The sequence below is a fragment of the Castor canadensis genome, chromosome 4 (assembly GCF_047511655.1).
Source record: "Castor canadensis chromosome 4, mCasCan1.hap1v2, whole genome shotgun sequence".
In the NCBI taxonomy this organism is placed as follows: domain Eukaryota; kingdom Metazoa; phylum Chordata; class Mammalia; order Rodentia; family Castoridae; genus Castor; species Castor canadensis.
Window position 1 is genome coordinate 79139955 of NC_133389.1, and position 13316 is coordinate 79153270.

Sequence of the window (13316 nt, forward strand, 5' to 3'; positions counted from 1 at the left end):
GAGGTGCAAGGAGCTGGACTCTGAATGAACTTTCAGTAAATAAAGACTGGAAAGGCAGAAGGGCTGACAGCAGGCATGTGATAAGCAGTCCACAAAGCTCATCTCCTAAGCCTGTGAGCAGCATCCAAAGTCAAACAATGCTGCAAAATTGAAAAACAATCAGGAAACCATCATAATACTCTGACAGCAGGGAGCTGGCTGACAGATCTCTGACCTGGCCCCAGAGAAAGGGGGCAAGTCAAAGAACCAAGCTCCCAATAAAGCAACCCAGTGAAAACCCAACTCCAAAGCAGGATGGCTGGAGAGCTACAGAACTGTTCATTGGAACCAGAGGACAACATACAAACTCAAACTACCACACCTCACTGAGGGAAGAGCTGACTAAGCAGCTGCCACTGAAAGACAGACGAAAAAAGAAAACTGGTGAGACTCCCCAATCACCTGGTGAGACTAAGACAGAGTCTGTGCTTAAATACCAACACCAGGACTGGATGCTGAAGGAGTAACACCAGAACTACTAAGACTGAAATTCTATTGTTTTTGAACCTGGAATTTTTTTGTGTGTTTGTGTGTTTTGTTTCCTGTTTGTTTATGTGTATTTGTCCATCTCTCCTCGTTGATTTCTTTGTTTTCTTTTTGTTTTGTTTTGTTATTTTTACTATTGTGAGTTAGCTAATATGAAATTACACAGACCAGGGACAGAAATAGCATACATACACTAACCTAAAACCCAACACACCCACAAAACAAAATTAAACCAAGGGAAAGTAAACAGTTGACTGAAACCACCAATAGCCTATCAAGAACATAGTTACACAGTAACAACTGAAGTGATGGGAAGATGAAAAAAGATGGAAATCATTCATCCCCCCAAAATAATTTAATACAGGATTCAGAGGGAAATGAAGAAAATGGATATTCAGTTCCAGCCTCCAACCAAACAAAGATAAAATATGCCAAGAAATCCAAAGAAACCCACAAGAACATTCTGAAAGAAGAAATCCTGCAAGTAATCACTGAGAATTTCATGGAGCCGTTACTAGACATGGTCAACCAAAAAGTACAAGAGGCACTCAAGAAATTACAAGACGCCAAAAGTGAAGATAATGAGAAGACACAAAAACAAATAAATGAACTCATAGTAGCCTTCAAAAACACCAAAGTAAAACAGAGAACATTATAAATAGATAAGTGAATTAAAGAAGAACACTGAAAATATTAAAGAGGAAGTGACCCATGATATGAAAAACCACAGAAAAAAGAATGGAACAGAAATAAAAAACACAATGGAAGGCCACCCCAGCACACTAGAACAAGCATAAGACAGAATCTCAGAACCTGAAGATGAAATGGAAATTAAAGGAAAAACTGAAGAGCTATTACTCAAACAACTCAAGACCTGTGACAGGAATATGCAAGAACTCACTGACTCCATAAAAAGACCAAACCTGAGAATCATGGGCAAGCAAAAGGCATTCATAATATATTAAACAAAATAATAACAGAAAATTTCCCAATCTAGAGCAAGCTATGCCCATTCAGGTACAGGAAGCCTCGAGGATACCAAACAGACTTGACCATAATAGAACTACTACTATTATGGTCAAACTACTTGACCATAATAGAACATACTACTACTATGATAATAGAACTATCATTAATACAACAAGCACAGAGAATAGAGAAAGAAAATTGAAGGCTGTAAGATAGAAAAAACAAATAACATACAAGGGTAAATCCATCAAAATCAGCAGATTTCTAAACACAAACCTTAAAAGCAAGAAGAGCATGGAGTGAGGTTTTCCGGGCACTGAATGAAAATAACTTCAACCCTAGGATACTCTACCAAGAAAAACTATCATTCAAAATAGAGGGAGCAATAAAAGTCTTCCATGATAAGCAGAAACTAAAACAATATATGACCACCAAGTCAACACTACAAAAGATTCTTCAAGTTATTCTGCACACAGGTAATGAAAGCAAAGAAAATCATAAAAGGATAGCAGTACCAAACCACAGAAGAAGAAAAGACAAGGAATCAGAGAGTAACATTAATTTAGCTGCACACAATCAAATCCTTAAACAATAAAAACAACTAAATGACAGGAATCGACACATACCTATCAATACTAATACTGAATGTTAATGGACTTAACTCCCCATCAAAAGACACTGTTTGGCAAACAGAATTAAAAAGAAAGATCCAACAATCTGTGGCTTACAGGAGACCCATCTCATCAACAGAAATAAGCACTGGCTTAGGGTGAAAGGCTAGAAAAAGGTTTAGCAAGCAAATGGCCCCTGAAAACAGGCAGGAGTCAAAATACTTACCTCAAACAAAGTAGACTTCAAACTTATATCAATTAAACAAGATAAAGAAGGACACTCCATAATAATAAAAGGGAAGATACCACAAAAGGAAATAACAATTATCAATCTATATGCACCCAACATTGATGCACCCAATTTCATCAAACATACTCTGAAGGACCTAAAAGATATATAGACTCCAACACAGTGGTAGTGGCAGACTTGAGCACCCCCCTATCACCAACAGATAAGTCATCCAAACAAAAAATCAATAAAGAAATTCTAGAACTAAATCACACCATAGATCAAAAGGACCTAGGTGACGTCTGCAGAATATTTCATCCAACTTCTGTACAATATACATTCTTCTCAGCAGCCCATGGAACCTTCTCCAAAATTGATAATATCTTAGGGCACAAAGCAAGCCTCAGCAAATATAAGACAATAGAAATAATCCCATGCATTCTATCTGATCACAATGCATTAAAACTAGAACTCAACAACAAAAACAACAGTAGAAAACATGACAACAATTGGAAACTGAACAACACATTGCTCAATGATTAATGGGTCATTGATGAAATAAAAGAGGAAATTAATAAAAATGAAAACACAACCTGCCAGAACCTATGGGAGACAGTAAAGGCAGTCCTATGAGGATAGTTTATAACCATGAGTGCATATATTAAAAAGAAGGAAAGATCTCAAATAAATGGCCTAATGCTATATCTCAAACTCTTAGAAAAATAAAAACAAGCAAATCCCAAAACAAGCAGAAGGAGAGAAATAATAAAAAATAAGGGCCAAAATTAATTAAATAGTAACAACAAAAAACATACAGAGAATTAACAAAACAAAAAGCTGGTTCTTTGAAAAAAATAAACAAGATTGACAGACCCCTGGAAAACCTGACTAAAATGAGAGAAAAAACCCAAATCAGTAAAATCAGAAATGCAAAAGGGGAGGTAACAACAAACACCACAGAAATTCAGCAAATCATCAGAGACTACTTTGAGAAGCTATATGCTAATAAATTTGAAAATCTTGAAGAAATGGACAAATTTCTAGATACTTATGACCATCCAAAATTGAACCAAGAGGATATTAATCACCTGAATAGATCCACAACACAAAATGAAATTGAAGCAGCAATAAAGAGTCTCCCAAAAAAGAAAAGTCCAGGACCTGATGGATTCTCTGCTGAATTCTGTCAGACCTTTAAAGAAGAACTAATACCAACTCTCCTTAAACTCTTCCACAAAATAGAAAGGGAAGGAACACTGCCTAACTCATTTTATGAAGTCAGTATTACACTCATCCCAAAACCAGGCAAAGACACCTCCGAAAAGGAAAATTGTTGGCCAATCTCCTTAATAAACATTGATGCAAAATCCTCAATACAATAATTGCAAACCGAATCCAACAGCACATCAGAAAGATCATATACCACATCCAAGTCAGCTTCATCCCAGGGATGCAAGGGTGGTTCAACATGCACAAATCTATAAATGTAATACAGCACATTAATAAAAGCAAAGACAATTACCACTTGTTCATCTCAATAGATGCAGAAAAAACCTTCAATAATATCCAACACCTCTTCATGATAAAAGCTCTAAGGAAACAAGGAATAGAAGGAAATTACCTCAACTTTATAAAGGCTATATATGACAAACCTACAGCCAACATCATACATAATGATGAAAAACTGAAATCATTTCACCTAAAATCAGGAATCAGACAAGGATGCCCACTATCTCCACTCCTATTCAACATAGTACTGGAATTCCTAGCCAGAACAATTAGGCAAGAAGAAGGAATAAAAGGAATACAAATAGGTAAAGAAACTGTCAAAATATCCCTATTTGCAGACAACATGATCCTATATCTTATAGACCCAAAAACTCTACCCCAAAACTCCTAGACACCATAAAAACAGCTACAGCAAGGTGGCAGGATACAAAATCAACTTACAAAAATCATTAGCTTTTATATACACCAATAATAAACAAACTGAGAAAGAATATATGGAAACAATTTCATTTTCAATAGCTTCAAAAAAAAAATCAAATACCTTGGAGTAAACTTAATGAAGGATGTGAATAATCTTTACAAGGAGAACTACAAACCCCTGAAGAAAAGATTGAGGAAGACTACAGAAGGTGGAAAGATCTCCTGTGCTCATGGATTGGTAGAATCAACATAGTACAAATGGCTGTACTACCAAAAGCAACCTACATGTTTAATGCAATTCTCATCAATCATCATCACAGAGATTGAAAAACTACTCTAAAGTTCATTTGGAAACACAAGAGACCACGAATAGCCAAGGCAATACTCAGCAAAAAGAGCAATGCTGGAGGTATCACAATACCCAACTTTAAACCATATTACAAAGCAATAGCAATAAAAACAGCATGATACTGGCACAAAAACAGATGTGAAGAAGAGTGGAATGGAATAGAGGATTTCAATGTGAATCCCCACAGCTATGCCCACCTTATTTTTGACAAAGGTGCCAAAAACATATGATGGAGAAAACACAGCCTCTTCAACAAATGTTGCTGGGAAAAGTGGTTATCAGCCTACAAAAAACTGAAACTAGATCCATCTTTATCACCCTATACTATATCAATTCAAAATGGATCAAGGACCTTAACATCAGACCCAAAACTCTGAAATTAGTACAGGAAAGAGCAGAGAATACTCTGGAAATAATAGATATAGGCAAAGACTTCCTCAATAAGAACCCCAGCAGCTCAGCAACTAAGAGAAAGGATGGAGAAATGGGGCTTCATAAAATTAAAAAGCTTCTGCATAACCAAAGAAATGGTCTCTAAACTGAAGAGACCACCCACAGAGTGGGAGAAAATATTTGCCAGCTACACATCAGACAAAGGACTGATAATCAGAATATATATAGAGCTCAAAAGACTAAACTGTCCCAAAATCAATGAACCAATGAAGAAATGGGCAACTGAACTAAACAGAACTTTCTCAAAAGAAGAAATTCAAATGGCCAAAAAACACATGAAAAAATGCTCACCATCTCTAGCCAAAAAGGAAATGCAAATCAAAACCACACTAAGATTCCACCTCACCCCTCTTAGAGTAGCTATCACCAAAAACACCAACAACAACAGGAGTTGGCTATGATGTGGGGAAAAAGGAATTCTTACACATTGCTGGTGGGAATGCAAGCTAGTGCAACAACTCTGGAAAACAATATGGAGGCTTCTTAAAAATCTAAACATAGATCTGCCATACGAACCAGCAATTCCACTCCTGGGGATATACCCAAAGGTACGTGATACAGGTTACTCCAGAGGCACCTGCATACCCATGTTTATTGTAGCTCTATTCACAATAGCCAAGTTATGGAAACAGCTAAGATGCCACACTACTGATGAATGGATTAAGAAAATGTGGTATTTATACACAATGAAGTTTTACTCAGCCATGAAGAAAAATGAAATCTTATCATTAGCAAGTAAATGGATGGAACTGGAGCGCATCATTCTGAGCAAGGTTAGCCAGGCTCAGGAGACCAAAAATTGTATGTTCTCCCTCATATGCAGACTTTAGATCTAGGGCAAATGCAGTAATGTTGTTGGACCTGGGTCACACACTAAGGGGAGAGCACATACGGGTTGAATGGGGATAGGCAGGAAACCCAAAACTTGAAAATGTTTGATGTCCCCACTGCAGAGGAGTTAATATAGAAATCTTAAAGTGACAGTGGTCAATATGGTAAAGTGATTGGGAACTAGTGAAAAGGTCAGGTAGAGATGAATCAATTTGTGTTGTAATACACTTGTGCATGGAAGCAATGCTAGGAATTTCTCTGTGTAGCTATCCTTACCTCAACTAGCAAAAAAGCTTTGTCTTTCTTATTATTGCTTATGTCTTCTCTTCAACAAAATTGGAGAAAAGAGAAGAACAGTTTCTGCCTAGAAGTGAGGGGGATTGGGGGGAGAGGGAGGGGACAAATCAAAGATGGTATTTCTGATTTAATGATTTTAAAATTGAAGATTGATCAGGAGTAGATAAATGATCAAAACCAGGATCCTTATCTGCCTGATCTTTGAGGTACTGAGTGAGGTAGGAAATCTCATTTGAACAGATTGTTTCATGGCCTTTCCTGAGATATGTTAGCTATGTCACGTCAGAAGCCTGGGCCTTTTTAGTAGTTTTAACTTTTATCATAGAATTTCAATATGTATTTACAGTACACTTATTCTAGAAGAGGCCTGTAAGAAAAGAATGCCAGATAATGCTTTACTTTAAATAGACTGCAGCTGTTTCATGACAGAACATAGCACCCTGTCAATGATGTCCTCATCAGGTGATCTTTAGGAAAGGACAAAACAGTGAGCCATACAGAGGCCAGAAATACTGAAAATTGGATGAAAAATTGCTTTTGTAGTTCCCCGTTCAGGATATGTCCTCCCAGCCCTTCTTCAGTACATCATCTGGGTCATCTCTTTTATATCCAAAAACCTGTGAGAAGAGTACAAGCAGGCCAGTCCTCTAAAAAATACAACAACAATAAATATCATTATATGAAAATGTTGCCACCACTTCTCAAAAAACACCCTTAATCTCATTTATTATTTACAGTAGCAAATAGTCAAGGCAGATATCACCAATATTATTTGGGAAAAATAGCCAATAAGTGCCTGAAGCAGGACTAAAATTTGTTTCTTCAGATTGTTATACTAAGGCTCTTTCTGTATGACTAGCTGTTAGAAGAAAGTCTCTTTTTTGTTTGTAATGAACATGTGATGATGCATAAATAACTGATAAGTCTAACAACTGATAGGTCTAAACTAGTTTTTCAAGCCTTGGCCATGTTGACATTCAAGGTTAGATAACTGTCTGTTGTGGGGGATTCCCTGTGTGCTGCGGGATGCTGCTTCCCAAGATCTCTGGCATCTACCCACTAGTTGCAGTAACAAAGCCTGTTGTGACAATTAAAAATGTCTCTAGTCATTGCCATGTGTTTCCTGAAGCACAATTATTTCCAGTTGAGAATGACTATTCTACCCTACTGGGCTTAATTTCTTTTAAGAGAGAAATGCAAACTAAGTTAGATAACAGTGAATATACATGCATGCTATGTGTAAACAAGGGTCCACGTACACATGAAAATGGTGGGCAAGAAAACCTCTCAATAATGTTGGCTTCTTCTAGGAGTCAAAGCAACTCAGCACCATAATGCACTCAGGCCACCTTGGCCTTAGTTTCTAACTTGGAACAAATACTGGATGGTGTGTAAAACGAGACTTCCATTGGCCATCAAGTGAGGTACTTTTGTTTCTCCATGCATAAAATAACATCACTTCCTAATGAAACCACAAAACACTTAGCTATAAGAATCCAATAAGTCAAATTTAATGTGCCAACAAAATTGGTATTTATGCAGAAAACAATGTATCAACAAGGGTGAAAGCATCAATAGAGTTATACATTCTCCCCTTGAATTGATTTTGCTTCACTTGCTCAGATGTTTCTTGGATTAACTTTACTAATGAATTTTCAGTGTTTACTCCCTTGACTACAAAGCCACATTCTTCGTTTAATTATACTATTGTTTCATAAGTCCAGGTCTTTTATCAGATCATTAATGGCTGCTTAGATGACAGCTAAACTAATACATCTTGCTTTGTAAAGGATGAAACCAAGAATGCAGAGTATGTGAAAATATGTATAAAAAGTATATGTGCATTGTATGAATATTTAACAACAGAGAGCAACTATCATTAAAATTTAAGTGTCTTATCAGTCCTTTTTAGGCTGGAATATCATTCAGAATGTATTGTGACTCATTACCCAAAATTGGTACAGCAGTGATGACAAGAGTAACAGGAAATTTTTCTATTGAAGATTCACAAATCTCAAAAGAATCACCACTATTTTTAGTGTATTAAAAGACATCTGCCAGAAGAATGTGGTAGCTTACACCTGTAAGCCAGCTATGCCAGAGGCCTGAGTAAGAAAATCATGGTCCAGTCTGCCCCAGGTAAAAGTGTAATTCCTTACCTGAAAAATGACTAAAAATGACTAAAGTAAAAAAGGACTGGGGGCATGGTTCAAGTGGTATAGAGCTTGCCTGGCAAGCATAATATCCTGAGTTCAAACCCCAGTACTGCCAAAGAAAAAAATATATCTACCAAAGATGTCTATCAAAACATGTGGACCAACTTTAGCAAATAAAGAAATGAACATTGCTACAAATACACACACACACACACACACACACACAGGATCAAAACCATACACAAAGTCATGCCATATTTCTAAAACATATGATAATCTGTAAGATCATATCAAAATAATGAATCAATATCATAAATCAAAGAAAACATTTTGCATTTTATTCTGTTCAGTATTCATCAACTAATTACTTCATTGTTAGAGGAATTTGATTTCTCAGGTAGCAGCATCTTGGTCTAAATAAATTCCAAGGCCAAGGTACTCATTAATCCAATGTATATTTATTATCCATATGCTCTGGCATCACTTTGTCCTGATTATGTTACTAAAATGTCAAGCTGAATTTATTTGAAGTTTGCATTCTGTCCATTAGACAACAGAACTGTGTGAGAAAAATATAAAAATAATTTTGGTAAATCAGAATGCTAAGCACACATATGGAACACCGCCTGAAACAGAGACGCCACAGTGGGACATGCCTATACACTGCTTGATAGCTTTGATCCTTCCTCTCGGCAAAACTTATTCAATCTCAGAAAATAAGTAGATATTAATTCCCATCAAAATGAGCAATTCAATTCATTATCTAGAAAGGTAAATAGTCACAAAGGTGACACCCAAATCAATGTTGACTTTTTGGAATAATAAATCTTGACAGCCACCAGGAGAAATATTTTACATGGAGGTAATACACATGCACAATTCTACTAGTGTATTAACCATGGAATAAAACTAATAACAAATCATCAAATATGTGTGTATGCATATATGTACGTCGACAGTATTTTATATTACCAAATTATTTTTAAAGGAAGTTATTAAATGGCTTATGCCATATTAAATTGTTACATTGAATTCTGTTCAAGTACAGAGAGGGACATTTGGATATTACTGGAGGGAGGAGAGAGCAAGTAGATCTAAATGCAAAGGTGTACTGATAGATTATTCTCTAAGCAAAACATCAATGATATGGTTAAAATGAACAGTGCCAGAAGAATCAACACTCAAGACTGTAGAAACACAATGATTTTGTTTATCTTGTATACTCTCCCCAGTTTTACTCACATTGACTAATACCAGGGAGTACTGGGAGTCCTCACTGATGGAGAGCCAACATCCATTTCTTTCACAAAAGTGAGGAGACAGAGGCATGAGGCCAGGGAGGGAGCACCAGCTGTGTGTCTACAGAGATTGGACACCCCATATGTCTTGGATCCAGGCTGGCTGCCTCTGCTTGTGTTTCACTCAAACTGTGCTTCAATTTATCAAGTAGATTTTTTGCCATTCAATGTGCTATACATGGGCAATTTAATCACAGTTAACATGAGATCTCTTCTTTTGAGAAAGTCCCAAGGGAATATCTAGAATGGAGGTGGATAATTCAAGAGTCTTTACAAGATAATTCCTTAACATAAAAATAGCTGTTGACTATGTACTAGGGAGATCAAGGTGAGGAGGCAATTTTTGACAAGCTACTATCTTTTCAAATCAGTAAATGCCAATAAGATGCTCTTGCCCTGACACATATAATAGCAGCAAAAAACCAAAACAAAACAAGGTTTCAAATTGGTTAAATATAGAAATCTCTCAATGCCTTATTGTTAGCTACAGTAGCCCTACTGTTCAGTAGAGAACAACCAGAAGTTATTGCTCTCATCTAACCAACAAAGGATGAATGTTCATGGTAGTAAATGTGCTGATTCTGATATGATCGTTTCATTATGTGTGCATGTATCCAAACATCAAATTGCTCCCCACAAACAAGTGTCATTATTTTATGTCAGTGGCATTAACATAGGCACTGTTCATTTGGTATGATTTGGGGCCAAGTAATATTTAAAATATTTAATAACTTGGACATCAGCTCACTGAACAATTCAGACCAACACAGTGGCATGCTCCCAGTGTAGCCTTACTGCTGCACACCAGTCAGGCATGGGTCATGACTGAGAAATGACGCCACCCCCACTTTTTTTCAGAACTTTCCTATACCTAGTCCCTTTGGTGTGCAATTATAAGCTAAGAGATTTCTGCGATTAAGAATAAGACAGAGGTCTTCATGTGGCACCTGCAGGAAAAATCAGGAGAAAGAAAATCTGATCAGTGGGATTCTTGGCTTCCTCCTCCCATTTTCCCAGAAGCAGCTCTTCTTGTAATTTATTTTATATACTAAAATTCTATGTACTATTTCATTTAGAGGACTCAAAGATTCTGCTTTTGAAATAAGATTTAAATATTTAAGTCCTTATTCTCTGGAATGCTAATTCTTTTTGAGAGCTAAAACACAGACTGTATTAATTATCTTGGTGTGAACAACTTCAGGAAACTCAATGCTCTTTCTTGGTAGCAATGATGGACAGAAAAATAAAGGCATGGTTGCAGGGCACTAGCATTAAGTAAATTATTTGTCCACTGAAAAATAAGACAGAGGATCCACAAGGATAGATTATATAACTAAGCCAACCAGTAACCTATGCTGAAGGAACAAACTCATGAGAGCTTGAGAATAAAGCAAAGAAATTATTAGTTTAGCTTTCCATGCAGCTAACCACAAAAGCAAGTTCGTGCAAAGGCTGGTCTCCCTCTCCCAAATGGAGTCTCTGAGTCCACCAGACAGGTACTCTTTGTTGCAGCTAGTCAACAACAAAGAACAATGGTGTTGGGTACAGGTTTATTAAACCTACACTCCCATTTATGCCTGATAGGTGGAGAGAGGTTATGAGCTGAGTTAAAGATGGACCTTGCAGCCTGAAGACAGAGAACAAATCTGAATGCCAGGTACTCTTTGCCTTGCTTGAAATTGTGATCAAAGTATCATGAATAGTATTTTCCTCACTACCACCAATATTTAATTGATTTATTTATTTAAGAAAATCAATTATTTCTTTATGATGTATAGCATGATCCTGGATGATTCATTACCTCACATATTTTTGTTGTGAGAACATTTATAATTTAAGTAGTTAAGTATACAATGCATTATTATTGTTAACTACAGTGACCACACTGGACAAGGGATTTCCAAAGCTTATTCCTCTTGTGTAACAAAAACTTTGTACCTTTCACAAATATCTCCCCATTCCTCTCTACATCTCTAGCCCTTGGTGAAGAGTTGCTGGAATGCTTCAATGAATGATGCAACCAACTTTTTAAGTAGTTAGGCCTGCACTTTCATGCAAAATCTGTGGGTATGTACACATAAGGCTTTTTCCATCCTGGAAAAACTCCTTGAGTTTAAGAATAGCTGAGCCTTAGCATTAGCTTCAGTGAAATGGCAGACAGTGTAAAAATATATATTATATTTGATGTCAGGAAAAATGGATTAAAATCCCACTGTGACCAGTTATTAGCTATTTGATCTTAGGTCAATTCCCTACCCATCCAAGCCAGCACATCCTTCCTCTATAATGGGGACAAAGCAACTTCTCCATAGAGCTGTGGTAAGGAATAGAACAGAACCTTACCAAATATCAACCTTGGCACAGGGTGTTGGTCTGAAACCAAGCCAAGGTAGAAACATCACTTTAGTTAATGCTACCTCTAATTACCAATGTGCTAACATTCCAATCTGCTCTTTTTATTTCTTTTGATTGTGTCAAAAGGTTCCTAATTATTGTGCAACAAGTGACATTAATGTCTCCTTTAATAACTTGGTGATTTGAGGCTGTATCCACTCAAAAAGATTCTTCCTCAGTTGACGCCAATCTTGCGACCTCACAGAGCTCCTTCTCTCACAGATAAGCTCATTAATGTTACTACAGGCTTGCAGGTAATTTTCATGAGAACAGCACAGATTCAGGGCAGGACTGGGAATTCTTCTTGGTTATACTCCCTCCAAAAGCTTCAACTCTATTCACTAAGCAGGCTTGTGGATTACCTCTCCTCCTATGAATTAAATCATTCTCACTTCCTGTTTTCAATTAATCATAACCTGAAGCTTACATATCAGTAACCATGATAATGATACGTGAAACAATCTGTTTTCTGAGATGAGGGGATAGACACTGAACTTGTTCATTTCAATTTGGTAACTCTAGAAGGCATAAGTAGGGAGAGAAAGCCAAAAAGCCCAAGTCTGTGCCTCTGGGTGTATTCAGTCATTTGCTATGGGCTGTCAATAAACTTGGATCATCAGTGTTAATTAGATATTTGGAGAAATATTGCTACCACAACATAAGCATCGATATACTATAGAGCTGAATGCAAGTTTGTCTGAATGTTTAAGATAAAAACTCTGAAATTTACATGCTTCAATGGCCATGTGCAGCTGGGCTGTCTGAATCTCCTGGTTCCAATGCACTTCTTTTTCCTGTGATTAGCAAATTCTGTACTAAAGTTTGAAAAGATTAATTTAGGCCAAAAAGTATAAAAACACATCAGATTGTTGAAGTTAATTGAAACAGGCAGATCAAAGGAAAGAAGGTGAAAAGTGGAGACCGAGTTGGAAAAGAGAGAGAAAAAGAATCAAAGAACTTGGGGAAAAGGGAAGAGAAGAGTGAAAAGGGAAGAGGATGAGAAAGAAGGAACATTGGAGTGAAGGGAATGGGCATTGAATATCAGGAAGCAGTGAGAAAAAGAGAGAAGCTTAGGAATAGAAAAGTTGTACTTAAAACAATGAGCAAGAGTAAAGTGATGGGTCTGTCATGGGTGAGGCAATATTTACTTTTGTTAATTGCGCTGGACCTATGTGGACAGCAATCTTGATCCTTCCCATCAACTGTTTTATCATAAAAAAAGGAGTTTCATGTATGTACAGAGAAGTAGATGGGCATTGAGCATTTTACAGATAT

At 36.8% G+C, this 13316-nt stretch overlaps 1 protein-coding gene across 2 annotated transcripts in view; it reads right to left on the minus strand.

Moving 5' to 3' along the window:
* The window catches only part of Cntnap5 (contactin associated protein family member 5), an 826603-nt gene that overhangs the window by 801888 nt on the left and 11399 nt on the right, over positions 1 to 13316 (minus strand). The window lies entirely within an intron of this gene.